The sequence below is a fragment of the Lytechinus pictus genome, chromosome 18 (genome assembly GCF_037042905.1).
Source record: "Lytechinus pictus isolate F3 Inbred chromosome 18, Lp3.0, whole genome shotgun sequence".
Classification (NCBI taxonomy): domain Eukaryota; kingdom Metazoa; phylum Echinodermata; class Echinoidea; order Temnopleuroida; family Toxopneustidae; genus Lytechinus; species Lytechinus pictus.
Window position 1 is genome coordinate 18,033,202 of NC_087262.1, and position 15,796 is coordinate 18,048,997.

Genomic DNA, 15,796 nt, shown 5'->3' on the forward strand with positions numbered 1-15,796 from the left:
ATTCAAGATTAAATCGTGTTAATCTGCACCAGTGCCTTGCACATGAGAATTACCAAAATAATAAATTGATATCATCAATATTTAAAGTTCATATCAAATCAACATTAAAAAGGGATCAAGTTAAATTAATAAAAAAGAAAACCTTGACAGAGAAGTTAATTATCAGAATATAAATCCTGATTTGAACACAGTTAATAGTAATACTCTACTTCCAGACGTAACATACCAGATACAAATTAAATTTACAACTGCGAAATGATAATGTATAAACTATTATTTTTTCTTTAGAAATACTTTTTTAAAGAAAATAAACCAAACCATATCAAAACCTGACAACCAATTGTTCAAATTCTTTCAATATTCATTACAAATTATCACAATTAAGCTGTTGAAAAATTAGGATTTCACAGATAAAATAAAATATTCTGAAAATCAAGTTTAAACTTCAAGTGAACACATGTATACTCATATGTATATGTCATTATGAATCATAGTTTAGAATATGCATTTTGTAATTTTACTATAATAAGCACCACTGGTGTATGGTAGAACATTATCGTTCACAACCATCAACTTGAAATCCACTTTCGTTTTGAACAATGCCCTGAAATCGAGGTATTTCTTTGTCATATGGACTTGGGGTAATCCACATGTCCAATGATATGACACATCAGTGATTTTAGTCAAAATGTTAGTGTTTTGTTTACACTCATTTTACATCTAAACTTTGGTATGGAGAAAACATGGTATTTGGTAAATTTTAGTCACTGTAATACTACTTGCAATGTATAGCAATGAAATTACTTATGTCCAGAGTAGAAATTTGATGTAGATTGAGTTGAGTTATGCTTGCAAGTCAATTTGTTTAAAAAAACACCCACAATTGTAATGGAAGCGATGGTGATTAGATTATACACTAAAACATGGTTCAGGTTTTTATAAAGAAATACCAATATTGCCTCTCAAATTACTTTTTAATATATTTTTCATCTAATGGTAAGGGTTTATATTCAATTTTTATTATATTCCATCAATAGGTTCCAATTACATGATTATCTTCTCTTTTCTTTCTTTCTCATTCTACCATTTTGGAGCACTAATTGTAACTTGCAATATATAGAAATGAGTATTATTATTATTATCGATATTTTTTCATTAAATTTTTGATATTTTTCTTTCAGGCCACGCAAATCAAACATGAAGGTTCTTTTTATTACATCAACAGTAACGGCATTTTAATCACTTTCTAAATGTCATAAAAGTGATAAACTTTTGAATCATATCCATGGCAGAACAGATAAAATCATATTCAGATAGAACTTTAATAAAAAACAAAAATTTGATCAAATTCATTGATCTTTTCACATTCTTGTCTTCCTATATATATTTTATGCTGAATATTTTGCTTTCATTCCTTAAAAAAAAGAGGAAAATTCATGACAACCAACAGGCAATAATAAATACTGTACATCATCCAAATTCACAACTGTTTTTAAGCACCATGGACTCCATTTTTAATATTGTGTCATAAGATTTTTCAGACAAAAAATCAATAAATAATTAATATTCCCAAAATACAAGGGAAGAACACATACCTAGTATTTTGCAAGCAATACATGTAGTTCAACACAAAAACACAATTCATACTAGTCTCTTTTAGGAAACTACAAATATTCGTATTTTCTCCATATTTATTTCCTTATATTCATGCGAAGTATTCATGATTTAAAAAAAAACATGAAAAGGGGATATGTCATCACAAGGACTGAATTTTGAGACTATCATGCCTTTATTTTGTTTGGATCTTAGCAGCAGAAAGAACTCATGTGAAACGAGTGAATGGAAAACGAAAGAAAAACTTTGTAGCCATGAAGCGGAGTTCAACCCTTCAAAGGTTTACACAGTGAGATCATATAAGTTTGGTATGAATAAGCATCTCATCAGTGAGAAGAAAGGCTTTTATTTTGGTGAATGCCTTCAAGAAAACAGTCATTTCTAGAAAAAATAGGATGGCAGCTATTCAAATCATTTATACATATCCTTTATATAACAAGTTTTCAATTTCCCTGCCAGTCATCATTTGAATCTATCTTTGTTTTTACATTCATTTTTTCATTCAAAACTTAGTCAAACAAGCATATTACAAAAATAAAATAGAACAATATAAAGCATTATAACATCGCTGGTATTGCCAGAGTTATGTGTGTTGATTTCTGAGTTGTATGGGCTCAACTTAAACACTTTCTAAATTTTATGATCATGATTAATTGCATGGAGATATGATTAAACTGTTCCAAGTTGAATTATTGACAATACAAATGTGAATTGATAAATTTCATAATTTAATGAATTTTTCATTCTTTTTCAAATTAGCAGTTAGGAAGACTTCAGAATCTGCATATTTTATGCATACTTGAAATTATCATATATATATATATATATAAAGATTCATAATAAAATTAATGATTAATTAATCAATCTATAAGTCAATCATTAACAATAATAGATTTACCAGGTATATAAATATATAATATCTATATGAATAATCTAGAATTAATTACAAATGAATGAAGAGACAGTTACAAAAAATAGAATAATCTTGTCCACAGTTCGATCAGATGTGGCTTAAAGAGAAATTCCAGTAGTTGCAGTAAACACTGATTTCATGAGAAAGTCTGTAAAACCAGGCTTAATTGTCAGTATATCATCGAGGATCTAGATCTGGTACAGTTACATAAACTGAACTTTGTGAAATCTTGAAATCTACGCTGAATAATGTTCAGACTGAACTTCCCCAACACAGATAAGCGCACGTGGGACAGTGTATAATTATTGCTTTGAGCGTCGGGCCCGACGCTCTACCCGAATCCTATGCTTATTTGCTGATTTCTCAGCAATTACACAATTTCTTCCAGAATCCTTTGCCACATGCGATTTATTTATACAAACAGACACTTTGGTGGTCATTTCATTGGATTCTGTACGAACTCATTTTGATATCGTACACCAAAACTAGCATTTACCTTTAAAGGCAATAATCATGACCAATAAAGTTCACATTCAATTTAGAAACAAAGCGATGACGTGACATAACAAGCAAGATTTAATTTCAAATTCACATGCCAATTTAGTATTAAGAGGAGTATTAGGGTCATCTTGGACAAACAAAAACACCGTGATGACCTTCCAATTCTTTACAGATGAGTCAACGGCTAATCCAACATACTATTTTCATCCCTGTCTTCCATATTCAAAAGGTTTGTAACACTTACAAGATTGATGCAAAGTTTGCAAACACAAATCAGTCTGAGCCTTCAGGTAACCAATAAAATAAAATAAATTGTAAAATATCAGAAATACATGAAAAAGGAATCTGACCATAAAGACTGCCCAAGCCTGTCAAGAGAACAAAAAAAGGGTCTGTATTGAGGCGAGCTCTTGGTCCGTCTAGATATAAAATCAATTGTTAGTCAAACACCAAAATGGCTGTATATGCATACTGTTAAAAATATAATGAGCAACATCAGTTGGTGTTCTGAAAGAAATTACCTCTGGTGTTAATTGAACACAACACACCACGTTGTAAAATGCTTGGAACGGTCCATTATGAAATCTGGTGGTTTCGTTATGATAACACTCTTTTGCACAGGAATTCATGCATTATTAGACCACTTGCTTTTGGATCAAGTATTTACTCAAGATTTAGTCCAAGTGTTTCAGACCAATAGTTTTAGACCTAATGCATTAGACAATAGAGTTTTAGACCAAATGTGTTTATACTGATATGCTTTTCACATTGAATTTCCTTAACCCCATACTATCCTTAACCCCGGACTATCCTTAACCCCGGACTATCCTTAACCCCATACTATCTTTTTTTGGATTCACACTGTCTTTCTTAACCCCATAATATCTGCTTAGCCGGGGTTAACGCCTTAACCCCGGACTATCCCACAGCTCATGAATATTGATGATTTTACCATACAGAGCGTGATTAACGTGCAATTTCGACTTCTGTGATTGGCTATTGCTTAGCCCCAGTTTTCCTTAGCCCAGTTTCGTTTCACACTGCATCTCTTAGCACCGCAATTGTGGTGCTAGCACCACAATAAGCCGGCTAACCCTGCTTTTTTGCAGGGCTAGATAGTACCATACTATTTACCGTGCTAGCCCACTTTGCTAAAACGTAGTGTGAAAACGAAGTGGGCTAAGCTTAACCCCGGGAAATTGGTGGGGCTAAGGGGGGGGGGGGTCTTAGCCCCACCAATTTCCCGGGGTTAAGGAAAAAAAGTACAGTGTGAAAAGCATATAAGCCGGCTAACCCTGCTTTTTTGCAGGGCCAGATAGTACCGTACTATTTACCGTGTTAGCCCACTTTGCTAAAACGTAGTGTGAAAACAAAGTGGGCTAAGCTTAACCCCGGGAAATTGGTGGGGCTAAGGCCCCCCCCTTAGCCCCACCAATATCCTGGGGTTAAGGAAAAAAAGTACAGTGTGAAAAGCATACTAGAGTTTTAGACCAAATGTGTTTAGACCTAGTGTGTTAGACAAAGAATTTTAAGTCCAAGCTTAGACCGAGTGTTTTTAGCCAAAATATGTCATTTTCTTCATGGGCCTGATTCTTCTGAAATGTCATGAGCACCAGCTCCATTGTAATATTCAGGGGAAAGAAATAATAATATAGTATTCAAGGACAGGTGGTCACAAAATCAAGATTGAATGATCTAATTTATTGTTTATAGAATATGTGGCAAATTTGCAATGATTTCAAGGGTTTTCTGCCAACTGGATGAGAAGATTTCAATAGTACAGATGTAAATCACTTTTCAATTGAAAAAATAGGCCTAATACATAACAGTGAGTGACATTATGAAACCACAGGTTCATTATAAAGCAGTTTGTCTGGACTTACATTGTGCCAAACAACTATATTCAACATACCAAAGCAAAATTGATGTTAAATCATACATGAAATGAACAAACTATTACCATGGATGAAAAAAACTGTCCTATGGGAAGTTGCTGTTAATAGTAAAAGGACTTTGACACAAGCTCAATTTCACATGCCAACATTGTCAGAAAATAATTAAATTTTGAATATTTGCCAGGGGCCGCGGAACCAGGGGGGCTGGGTGGGCTTCAGCCCCCCCCCCCCCACTTTTTTCCAAAACCATGTACAAAAATGTAAAAATGACCATATGATTGTGATTTTTAGCATGGTCAGCCCCCCCCCCACTTTGAAAACCGTTCCGCGGCCCCTGTTTGCATTGTTTTATTTTTTACAGACTAGTAAGACTTCATGAACTTTGCAACATTGTTCGTGTGTTAAATTGACTTGAACAAGGAGAATCCTTGTGAGCCTTATGAAGCCTAAATAAGTTCTCAATTTTTTTATATTTCAATCAAGAGCATGCAGGAATCACGTACACAAGATTCGAGGGTTAATACTGTAAGATACTGTAAAATAAAGGGGGAGATTAATACAGGAAAAGAGGACGGTGAACTAAAAGCTTTTGTTGTGGTACCACAGGACAATTAAAATTCAACCGTTCATTAATTCAAACCAATATTTTAAAATCTCTTTAAATCAATTCTGCAGAGTGTGGCATTCTGAATGGAGAGGAGACAGTGCATATCAGTCTCTCTGGGAACCCTAATCAAAGTTAATGGGCTGAAAAAACTGACACTGCTTTATACCTGTTGAATAGTTGAGGGATTCTCCTTTACAATTTTTTCCCCTCATACTTTGTATGTGTAGATACACCCCCTTCGGTCACAAAAGACGCTTAAATTTCAATAAAACAGGTTAAATTTATTTAATATTTCATGCATGCATTTTCACCCCCATGAGTGGCTACTATTAAAGCACTCAAAAAGAATTCATATTAAGTGTACAATTCAAATTAATTTGTGTATCAGAGACATATGGGCCAACAGGTAGAGAAAAGGTATCTAAAACCTGTGGCACATATTCTTAACTCTGGTTGGTTTATTTCCAATTGGTCTAATGCAAATTCGTCTAATTACCAACTCGTCTTCTATCATTTGGCCTATAGATCATCAATTCGTCCACTCACCACATGGTCTACTTGCCATTTTGTCCACTCACCATTTTGTCTAATAACCAGTTGGTCCAATAGCCATTAAAGTACATAAATCATTTGGTCTAATTGGATAAGTGTAACTGGGCGAAATGAATGTAAAGAAAATGGGTATTTGACCAACTGGTTATTAGACGAAATGGTCATAGACGAACTAGTGATTAGACAAAATGATTATTGGACCAAATGGTTATTGGACCAAATGGTTGCTATATGAAATGATGATGGATGGAATGGCATTAGACTAAATAAAGGTAGACCATGTGATGAGGGGACGAGTTGGCAAAAGAAGAATCAGTACTTTACCCTCTAGTTGAGGTCTAACTATGGGTAGTCAAAAGTGGCACTCATCTCCCAAAACCATATCTATGATCAATTTGGAATTCAAAACATTACAAACTATTTTGAAATGATAAAATTTAGGTTTATCACTACTAAAACATGAGAAAAGTGCTAGCTACTTCAGATATATATTTTATTGTTCCCAATGCATGAATTGTTTGAACTACATGAAGGTAAGAAATTACCTAGATCTGAATCTAATAACAATTGATTCGCCTGAATTTTACAGAGTGTTTTCCCCTAATTCATGCTTATTGCGCCCACTCCAGTTTGGTTCAAGTTATTTTCAGATGATGAACCTAAACAGGGTCCCGTAACACAAAGATTAATGATTAATCATACGCTTGATTTCCACAATTGATTGCATATTGTGGTCAATGCAATCAATAATAGAAAAATGTTCTATGATAATTGCTAAGCTTTGTGTCACGGGCTCCAGATCTACATTAGATGTGGAACTATGACCCTACGACCCTTGACCTTATACAAGAAGAGTGAATAACTGCCAGTATTGTCTTTGGAGCCAAGACTTGGTCCAATTTAAGCCTTTTGTCCAATACTTTGTAAAAAGAACTATGGTGTTAAGAAAAAACAGCTGGTGTTCTGAGAACACCACACCTTCAGGTGTTACAATACACTGTGGTGTTGTAACACCCAATGGTGTTAAAATAATAAACTGAATGTGTCTTAATAACACTAAAGGGCTTTGGAATAACACCTTGAATTTAACACTGGTGTGGAATGTAATATTCTTGACGTGTTGCTATACTCTGAGATGGATTTGTTCTTATCACTTTACAGTTTAACAATTACTGGAATTTCTTTGACAAATTTATCCTCACCCGATGAATCTCCATGATTTTAAGAGTTTCGTGAATTGAAATGAGATGAGACTGAGCCCCCATACAGTCAGAATAAATAATGTATGAATGTCTTTAAAAATCTGATGTGATATTCATGATACAAATATGTAATTTATGATTATGTAATTACAGGAACATTGGGTTTGACTATTTACCAAAGCTTTTAATGGGCTTCAAAGAGAATTAGACAATCTTGCATGATGCACTTTACAAGATATCGTAGAGTGCTCACACAATTAAGGCCTATGTTTACTTTTGCTAAATCCCCCCAAAACTTGATATCAAATTGTCAATATTCCATTTCATTATGCTGTGATGTGATGGATATAAACAAAACAATTGTTTTATTGGATAAATTTATGATTTAAATTGGATAAATTTATGATTTAAATCAGAATTTCATTTGATCGGATGCCTAAGGAAAATAAAATATCTACTTAGTTTTGCCTTATTTATATTCTCAAGCATAGAATGGGCAGAAAATTTCAGGATATTACCCTTTTCAGTAGCTTTCTAATATCCAATTACTAAATACAGGTATGTAAAGCAAGAGCTCAATTGGCTATTTTAAATACATGTATAAATAAAACATTAACCATCAAGGGCGTTAGATTTGAATTTAAATCCCTAATGGCCAGAAAAATGCCATATTTGAATTCAAACAGGTAAAAAATGCATTCAATGACTACTACGCTTTTGTCACATTGTAGGCTCAATGATACTCCAGTAGAATTCACATTACTGACCCTTAATCAAAACTTTAGACAGGCTTTAAGAATCACTCCACATCAACCCAATAGCATGGAGGTAAAAAGGGACTTAGATGCTAAAAGTGAAGGCATGTCTCCTGGCATACACGTCTGTATAAAACTTACTTTGTGCTAAATACCACATTGGTTTTTATTTGTAAAGAGAATAGGGGTGAGGAGCGTGGAGAGTCTAAAAAAGACAGGATCTTTTTTGTTGCCAAGTCTCCCTGTTCCCCCAACAATAACTTGAAATGCTATGCCCAGGGCATATACACTTCATTACAAAAGAGATGGATATAAACAAAACAATTGTTTTATTGGATAAATTTATGATTTAAATTGGATAAATTTATGATTTAAATCAGAATTTCATTTGATCGGATGCCTAAGGAAAATAAAATATCTACTTAGTTTTGCCTTATTTATATTCTCAAGCATAGAATGGGCAGAAAATTTCAGGATATTACCCTTTTCAGTAGCTTTCTAATATCCAATTACTAAATACAGGTATGTAAAGCAAGAGCTCAATTGGCTATTTTAAATACATGTATAAATAAAACATTAACCATCAAGGGCGTTAGATTTGAATTTAAATCCCTAATGGCCAGAAAAATGCCATATTTGAATTCAAACAGGTAAAAAATGCATTCAATGACTACTACGCTTTTGTCACATTGTAGGCTCAATGATACTCCAGTAGAATTCACATTACTGACCCTTAATCAAAACTTTAGACAGGCTTTAAGAATCACTCCACATCAACCCAATAGCATGGAGGTAAAAAGGGACTTAGATGCTAAAAGTGAAGGCATGTCTCCTGGCATACACGTCTGTATAAAACTTACTTTGTGCTAAATACCACATTGGTTTTTATTTGTAAAGAGAATAGGGGTGAGGAGCGTGGAGAGTCTAAAAAAGACAGGATCTTTTTTGTTGCCAAGTCTCCCTGTTCCCCCAACAATAACTTGAAATGCTATGCCCAGGGCATATACACTTCATTACAAAAGAGATGGATATAAACAAAACAATTGTTTTATTGGATAAATTTATGATTTAAATTGGATAAATTTATGATTTAAATCAGAATTTCATTTGATCGGATGCCTAAGGAAAATAAAATATCTACTTAGTTTTGCCTTATTTATATTCTCAAGCATAGAATGGGCAGAAAATTTCAGGATATTACCCTTTTCAGTAGCTTTCTAATATCCAATTACTAAATACAGGTATGTAAAGCAAGAGCTCAATTGGCTATTTTAAATACATGTATAAATAAAACATTAACCATCAAGGGCGTTAGATTTGAATTTAAATCCCTAATGGCCAGAAAAATGCCATATTTGAATTCAAACAGGTAAAAAATGCATTCAATGACTACTACGCTTTTGTCACATTGTAGGCTCAATGATACTCCAGTAGAATTCACATTACTGACCCTTAATCAAAACTTTAGACAGGCTTTAAGAATCACTCCACATCAACCCAATAGCATGGAGGTAAAAAGGGACTTAGATGCTAAAAGTGAAGGCATGTCTCCTGGCATACACGTCTGTATAAAACTTACTTTGTGCTAAATACCACATTGGTTTTTATTTGTAAAGAGAATAGGGGTGAGGAGCGTGGAGAGTCTAAAAAAGACAGGATCTTTTTTGTTGCCAAGTCTCCCTGTTCCCCCAACAATAACTTGAAATGCTATGCCCAGGGCATATACACTTCATTACAAAAGAGAGGCTTTTTGTTGAAAGCAATGGATTGCTCTTTAGCAAACAGGGAGGTTTTTGCTCTCTCTGCATGACCCCCCACAAAAAAAAAATCAGTTATTTTCCTCTCTCCACACTCCTCTCAATTTTCATACGTTTTAACAATAATCACTATATTGGTGATCCTTATTTTAGATTTTTATAATAATTTGCAATATCATAATATGATAATATATTTAATATCTTTTCTGTCGTTCAGCTTCTTGTTCAATCTTAACAAAAAATTACAGTTATTGCGAAGGGAATTTGATTTAAGAGATGAGTTTTGCAGCTATGGCATGATATGGGTGTCTTGTGTACTCAACCGAGTCTGTATTTAAACAATATGCCACAATTGAGCATTTATGTCCTTTAATCTGACTATATTTAATATGCATCCCTTCATTTATTTTTACATAACTTCTCTTTATGAACTCTCTTCCCTTTTCATACTACATTCCATCTCCACCACTTTATCCCAAAAAGGATTATTGCCCCCAAATGCTTCTTAAACTTGGATTTTTCTCCCTTTTCCAGTCTCCTTTCTCTCATTTGCTCCAGCTTTTTTTTATTTGTTCCCTCTCTTCCTTTTTAATTTCGTCTCGGCTCACCTCTCCCCGATTGAAAACCATAGGTACCCCACACAACGGTGAACGCTGCAACAAAACCACAGGTCTTGTGTGTTTTGTATGTTCAAACACATTGGCACCTCTATGGAATGAATGAAAAAATACCGCCCTACAAACTTATCACTCCTTTACAGTGGCATACAAGAAAATAAGAACGACCTGTTTCGTTTGCCAATTGCGCATTCGGCTGGAATAATATTTGAGTTCATGTTCTTGTATGGTGCTAGTAGATCACACGTTAATATTTGTAGGCATGGAAGCATAAGTAATCCAGACATTAATACAACCTTCAAAAGGAATGAGTAATAACTGGGGAAACATGAATGGCACAATGTCGCACGCTGGAGATGGGTCATAATGGAGGGGTTATATAGAAAGAAGCAAGGCAAACCAGCCATAGTTATCACCTCAATAACTAGAAATCCAGACACTGAAATACCAGCATAGTGATGATTTCAAAGTGGTCAAACATTTGGAGCAGTTTACCTAATAATTTCATATCTTCCTTAAGTATATATCTTCCTTTTAAAAGTAAAATATCTTCTTCTGATATCATGGAGAGACAGTGTTTTTCTTGTTGTTGAAAAAATGGTCTCTTTCATTTCTGAAAACCAGTCATTCGGTTCCAAACTTGATCTCAAATGGAAATACCAATCTGTCATATATAATGTACACAGCATACATAGGTCATATATAATGTACACAGCATACATAGGACTTCCATTTTGCCAAGGGAAATGAAATGAATTTTCCCATGCAAAGTATTGAACCAAAATGAATTTTCTGTTTTGATTTACTAGTTAACACAAAATCACTGTCCCTAATCATGTATTCCTTCATTATTGGTAAAAAAAACTACTAATCTTATTTATTCTTTACAAGATCAATATCTGCCAACTTTAAAGACAAATAGAGGTACATTTAATGTTGCATGCCACCAGGGTTGGCACGTTTTAAACAGTGTGTTTTAAAACATGTTTTAAAACGCGTTTTAAAACACCCGTTTTTTTTACAAAAAAAACGTGTTTTAAAACACCGCATAGACTTGTGTGTTATAAATTTGCATGGATGTGATTTTAGATGAATGTTTTTTTTCATACTTTTTTTTCTGAAGTGGTGTACTATTTTATTCTAACTAAATAAAACTCTTTCTCAACACCACTCTTTTTCTCAACACCACTCTTTCTCCTCTTTCTCTTCCCCCCTTTATTCTCCCCTTCTCCATTGCTTTGTCATGTTCCTTTCCTACCTGTTCAATTATGTACATCAATCCATATTAAGAATATTCTCATTTCAACAAAAACATCTGAGTGTTGTGCTCACTTTTTGGACAGGGAAAGAAACACTACTTAAAATAAGCTCAAATACAAACTTGAATGAAATGGAAGTGTTGCACAAGCATAATAATATTTTAGAAACCACCGCCTTCCTGCATAAGGGCCATTAGTGCGACTGCGCATCGCCTTCCCACACGAAGGCCGTTAGCGCGCACTGTTAACTGCACGCTAACAGCCTTTCTGCAGGAAGACGACATGCAGTGTGCACTAACGACCTTTGTGCGGGAAGGCGACGCGCAAGCGCAAAGCGCGCTAACGGCCTTTGTGCGGGAAGGCGAAAATTAATAGACTGTAAAACTGACATCGTACTCTTAAGGTACACATGAAAGCAGGTGAAACTTTGCGCTTGGCAAAGATGAAGAAAAGTACTTTAAACAGTATAAGATAATCAGCTAGCAAACCTTAACCATAACAATCCCAGGGGACCTTAATGGCCCCCTCAAAAATTTATATGATAAATCTATAAACATGACAGTCACGTCATATCATTCAACAAAAGACTATTTTGGGATGCATGCATGAGTATGCATTTATGATATTACACAACAAGTGCACCTCAGACCGCAAATTGCTCAAAAACGTGATTTATTATATCATTATTTGTACTTTTTTAAAATTAAAATTATTGCCAATAATTTCTGTTTAAAAAAAAAAAGTAAAAAAAACTTTTTATACTAATTTTTTTTCTTATATGCATTTGATCTCAATTCCTCAATGAAAAAATAAGCAGTTCAAGGGCTAGATTTAACTAAAATTGGCATAATTGATTCAAATGACATAAAGAATTTCTTGATTTAATGAAATTAAGCTTTGAAACCCAATAGATTGCAGTATGTCATTTCCGTCCACTGTGCAATTTCTTCTCGCCCCCCCCCCTCCCCTTGATTGACAAGGCTCAAAATGCCCCGGGACTACATGTATATGTACATGTATGAGGAATAAACTTATAAAATAGCAATCTTAGTGGGGGTTTTTGGGGCATTCAATTTTCATGATTTAGTAATTTTGGGGGGAAATATTAACTTTTCTGTTGGAAATTCAGTGACAAAAATTGTAGTCTTCTCTTTACTTACTCCAAAAATGTATTTAAAACATCAAGAGCTTAAATCAGACTGTATAGTTTAATTGATTTACGGAAAATTGCATCATTCGTTGGAAAAAAAACCGTTTAAAAACGATTTAAAACGTTTTAAAACAATAAAAAACGTTTTATTTGTTTTTTTTAATAAAAAACGTTTTTTATTACAACCCTGCATGCCACACTATGTAGTATGTACACTCATTCTTCCAACAGCATTTGTATTCAAAGCAATATGACTCCAGCCCAGAATTTTAATACAATGCCGGAGGAAGTTACCAGCCCCCACTCCCCCCCCCCCCCACACAAAAAAGACAACACCCAACTCTAAATCTTTCACTGATTCCTTTACATAATTGGCTTTACTCCTATCCCAACAACCAATGCTCTCTAGACACACTTCAAAACCTGGGTGGAGAGAGGCAAATGAAGATGGATGTCTTGCTAAATAATAATAATAATAATAGTCAGTTTTTGTGTAGCACATAACACATATGTCTCTATGCGCTTCAGAAAATAAAGGAGAGGATGAGATGTGTTGGTGAGTTCACTTTGTTGAGGTTAGGTACAATTTAAACGAGAAGGTTTTAAAGGTTGTTTTGAATTTGTTAACCGAATTGATTTTCAGGGAATTGGGAGTTTGTTCCATAAAACAGGGGCTGCAGGAGCAAATGAACATTCACTATATACATGTATGTTCACAATAAATGAGAATTACAAGCACATCAGGCTTGAATATGAACTCTCCACACTCGAAGAAGAGCATTATAATAAAGGAAATATGGGTTAATTATTTTTTTTATATCATCTTAACCCATCAGCAGAGTGCTCTTGTAGCAGGTTCGTATTAACTTACAGAAATTAAATCCATATCCCTTTTAGGGTTCCTGTCTGATTAGATTATGAGGGACCAATCCAAAAATAAAAATTAGTTTGAAAATCTCAAACTAATAGATTTAGAAGTCAAACTTATTTGCAATCAAATTCTGGATATATTTTAGGTCTTGAACTGGAATATTATTGATTGATTTCCAATTCATAGTGCTCCAAAACACTACCAATTCTGAATTTCAATTACAAATTTGTAATTGATAGGTAAGTTTTTAACACAACAATTCAATCTATGCTACCTGTTTCCATGAGGCAAACCACAAATGCAAATACCGAACTTGAAATATATCACAAGAATTATGATTATGTTCTTGACCTAAAATGTAACTCCCTGTCCTAGACATACATGTATAAATTAGCCATGCATGGCATCCAAGGGACCGTTTTCAGTAAAAATAATAATAATAAAAAAAAACATTCAAATTAATTTTGTTAACATTCAATCAGGAAGAAGTTCAGATGAACTTTTATTTACAAACTTTTTTTGTCATCATCATCATCTGTTGTAATCTTCTAATTTCATGTCGAAGATGAAATTAGACTTGGACGCACGTTATGACACATTTTTCTCAAAATTATTGACTCAAATACATGTAGACTAAATTAAAAAACTGGTCACACTTATTCAAAACATTTACTTTTCTGTCACTCACAACACATAAAAATTATGGTTTGAAAACAGGGTCATAAATACTGTATTTCAATTTCAAACATATACATTGTCTACTTCTATTTTTGTCTTCTTGTTGTTATATTCAAAGTAAATTCATACATAGAACATTCTGTTATTATCTAAGCATTACTCCTACAAATTTGTACTGCAAGATATACTAGTACCTTTGACCTTCAAAAATCTAACATTCATCAAGTAGATCCATGATACAAGTAAACATACCCATATGAGTTAGAAAGCAAACAAACGTCTCACGGTATCAAAAGTGTGTACAAAAGTCAAATCTGAACATGCTGACGCCAACTCGAGGTTAAACCTGGTTAGTAGTAGAGCATTTGTTGTCACAGTCATTCTTGGTTTATTAAAAATGTCCATAATATTGAGTTTTATATTGCCACAAATATGTGGATCAAACATATACTTTACCTTTGTAAATGGTTTGTTTGGTTTGTTGAATAAATCATATGCCTCATGGGGCAGGCATTTAAGGTCAAATACTACAAATGATTCTTGGACTATTACACAACAAAAATGCCAGTGTTAATTAACACCTGCCGGATATCTGTGTATATATGTATATATATATATATATATATATATATATATATATATATATATATATATATATATATATATATATATATATATATGCCTATGGGACAACACCAGTCAGTATTAAAACAATACCAGATTGATTGAAACTGGTGTTAGTTTTGACACTTCTTGGGGGTTTTCTTTGCAGGTCTGCTACAAGTTTAGTGCTAAATCAACACAGTGTTTTTGCATTCCTGATGAAATCGACAGTAAAATAACCTCTGATTGTTGAAAAAATATTGCAATTCTATCTTAATGATAATTAACACTCATCCCTCAAAAGGATTTCCTTTTGTATTCCTCCTTTTCTCATATCTTATTTTCTGTGGTTCATTTTATGAAAAGGAAGACATTATAGTATTATACAGCATGTATCTAATACAAAGAAAGGACGATGTGCTCAAGCAGGGGTAATAGTATGCAGCACTTAGAAAAATTGTATTAATTTAAGTGCTATATAAATGTTACACTGACCCTTTTTTATGGAATTATTTAAACCTAACCTCATTCAACCTCCAACATAATAATTCTTTTAAAAAACAATATAAGACTCACCTTTTTAATACTCCTCTTTACCACTCGTGCCGTATTTGCGTCTATTATTTGTCATTTAATGTTATTACTATTTGTTTTCAATTCTTTGGTTATTAATATCTTTTGGTGTATTTTATACAAGCCATACCTTGGCTTTCTCATACACCATTTTCCGATCAATCAAATACACTGCAATTTTTTTGGTGTTAAATTGTACTTTTGTTATGTTTTCTGCTGTGTTTTTTAACCTATTATTGTACATTTCTA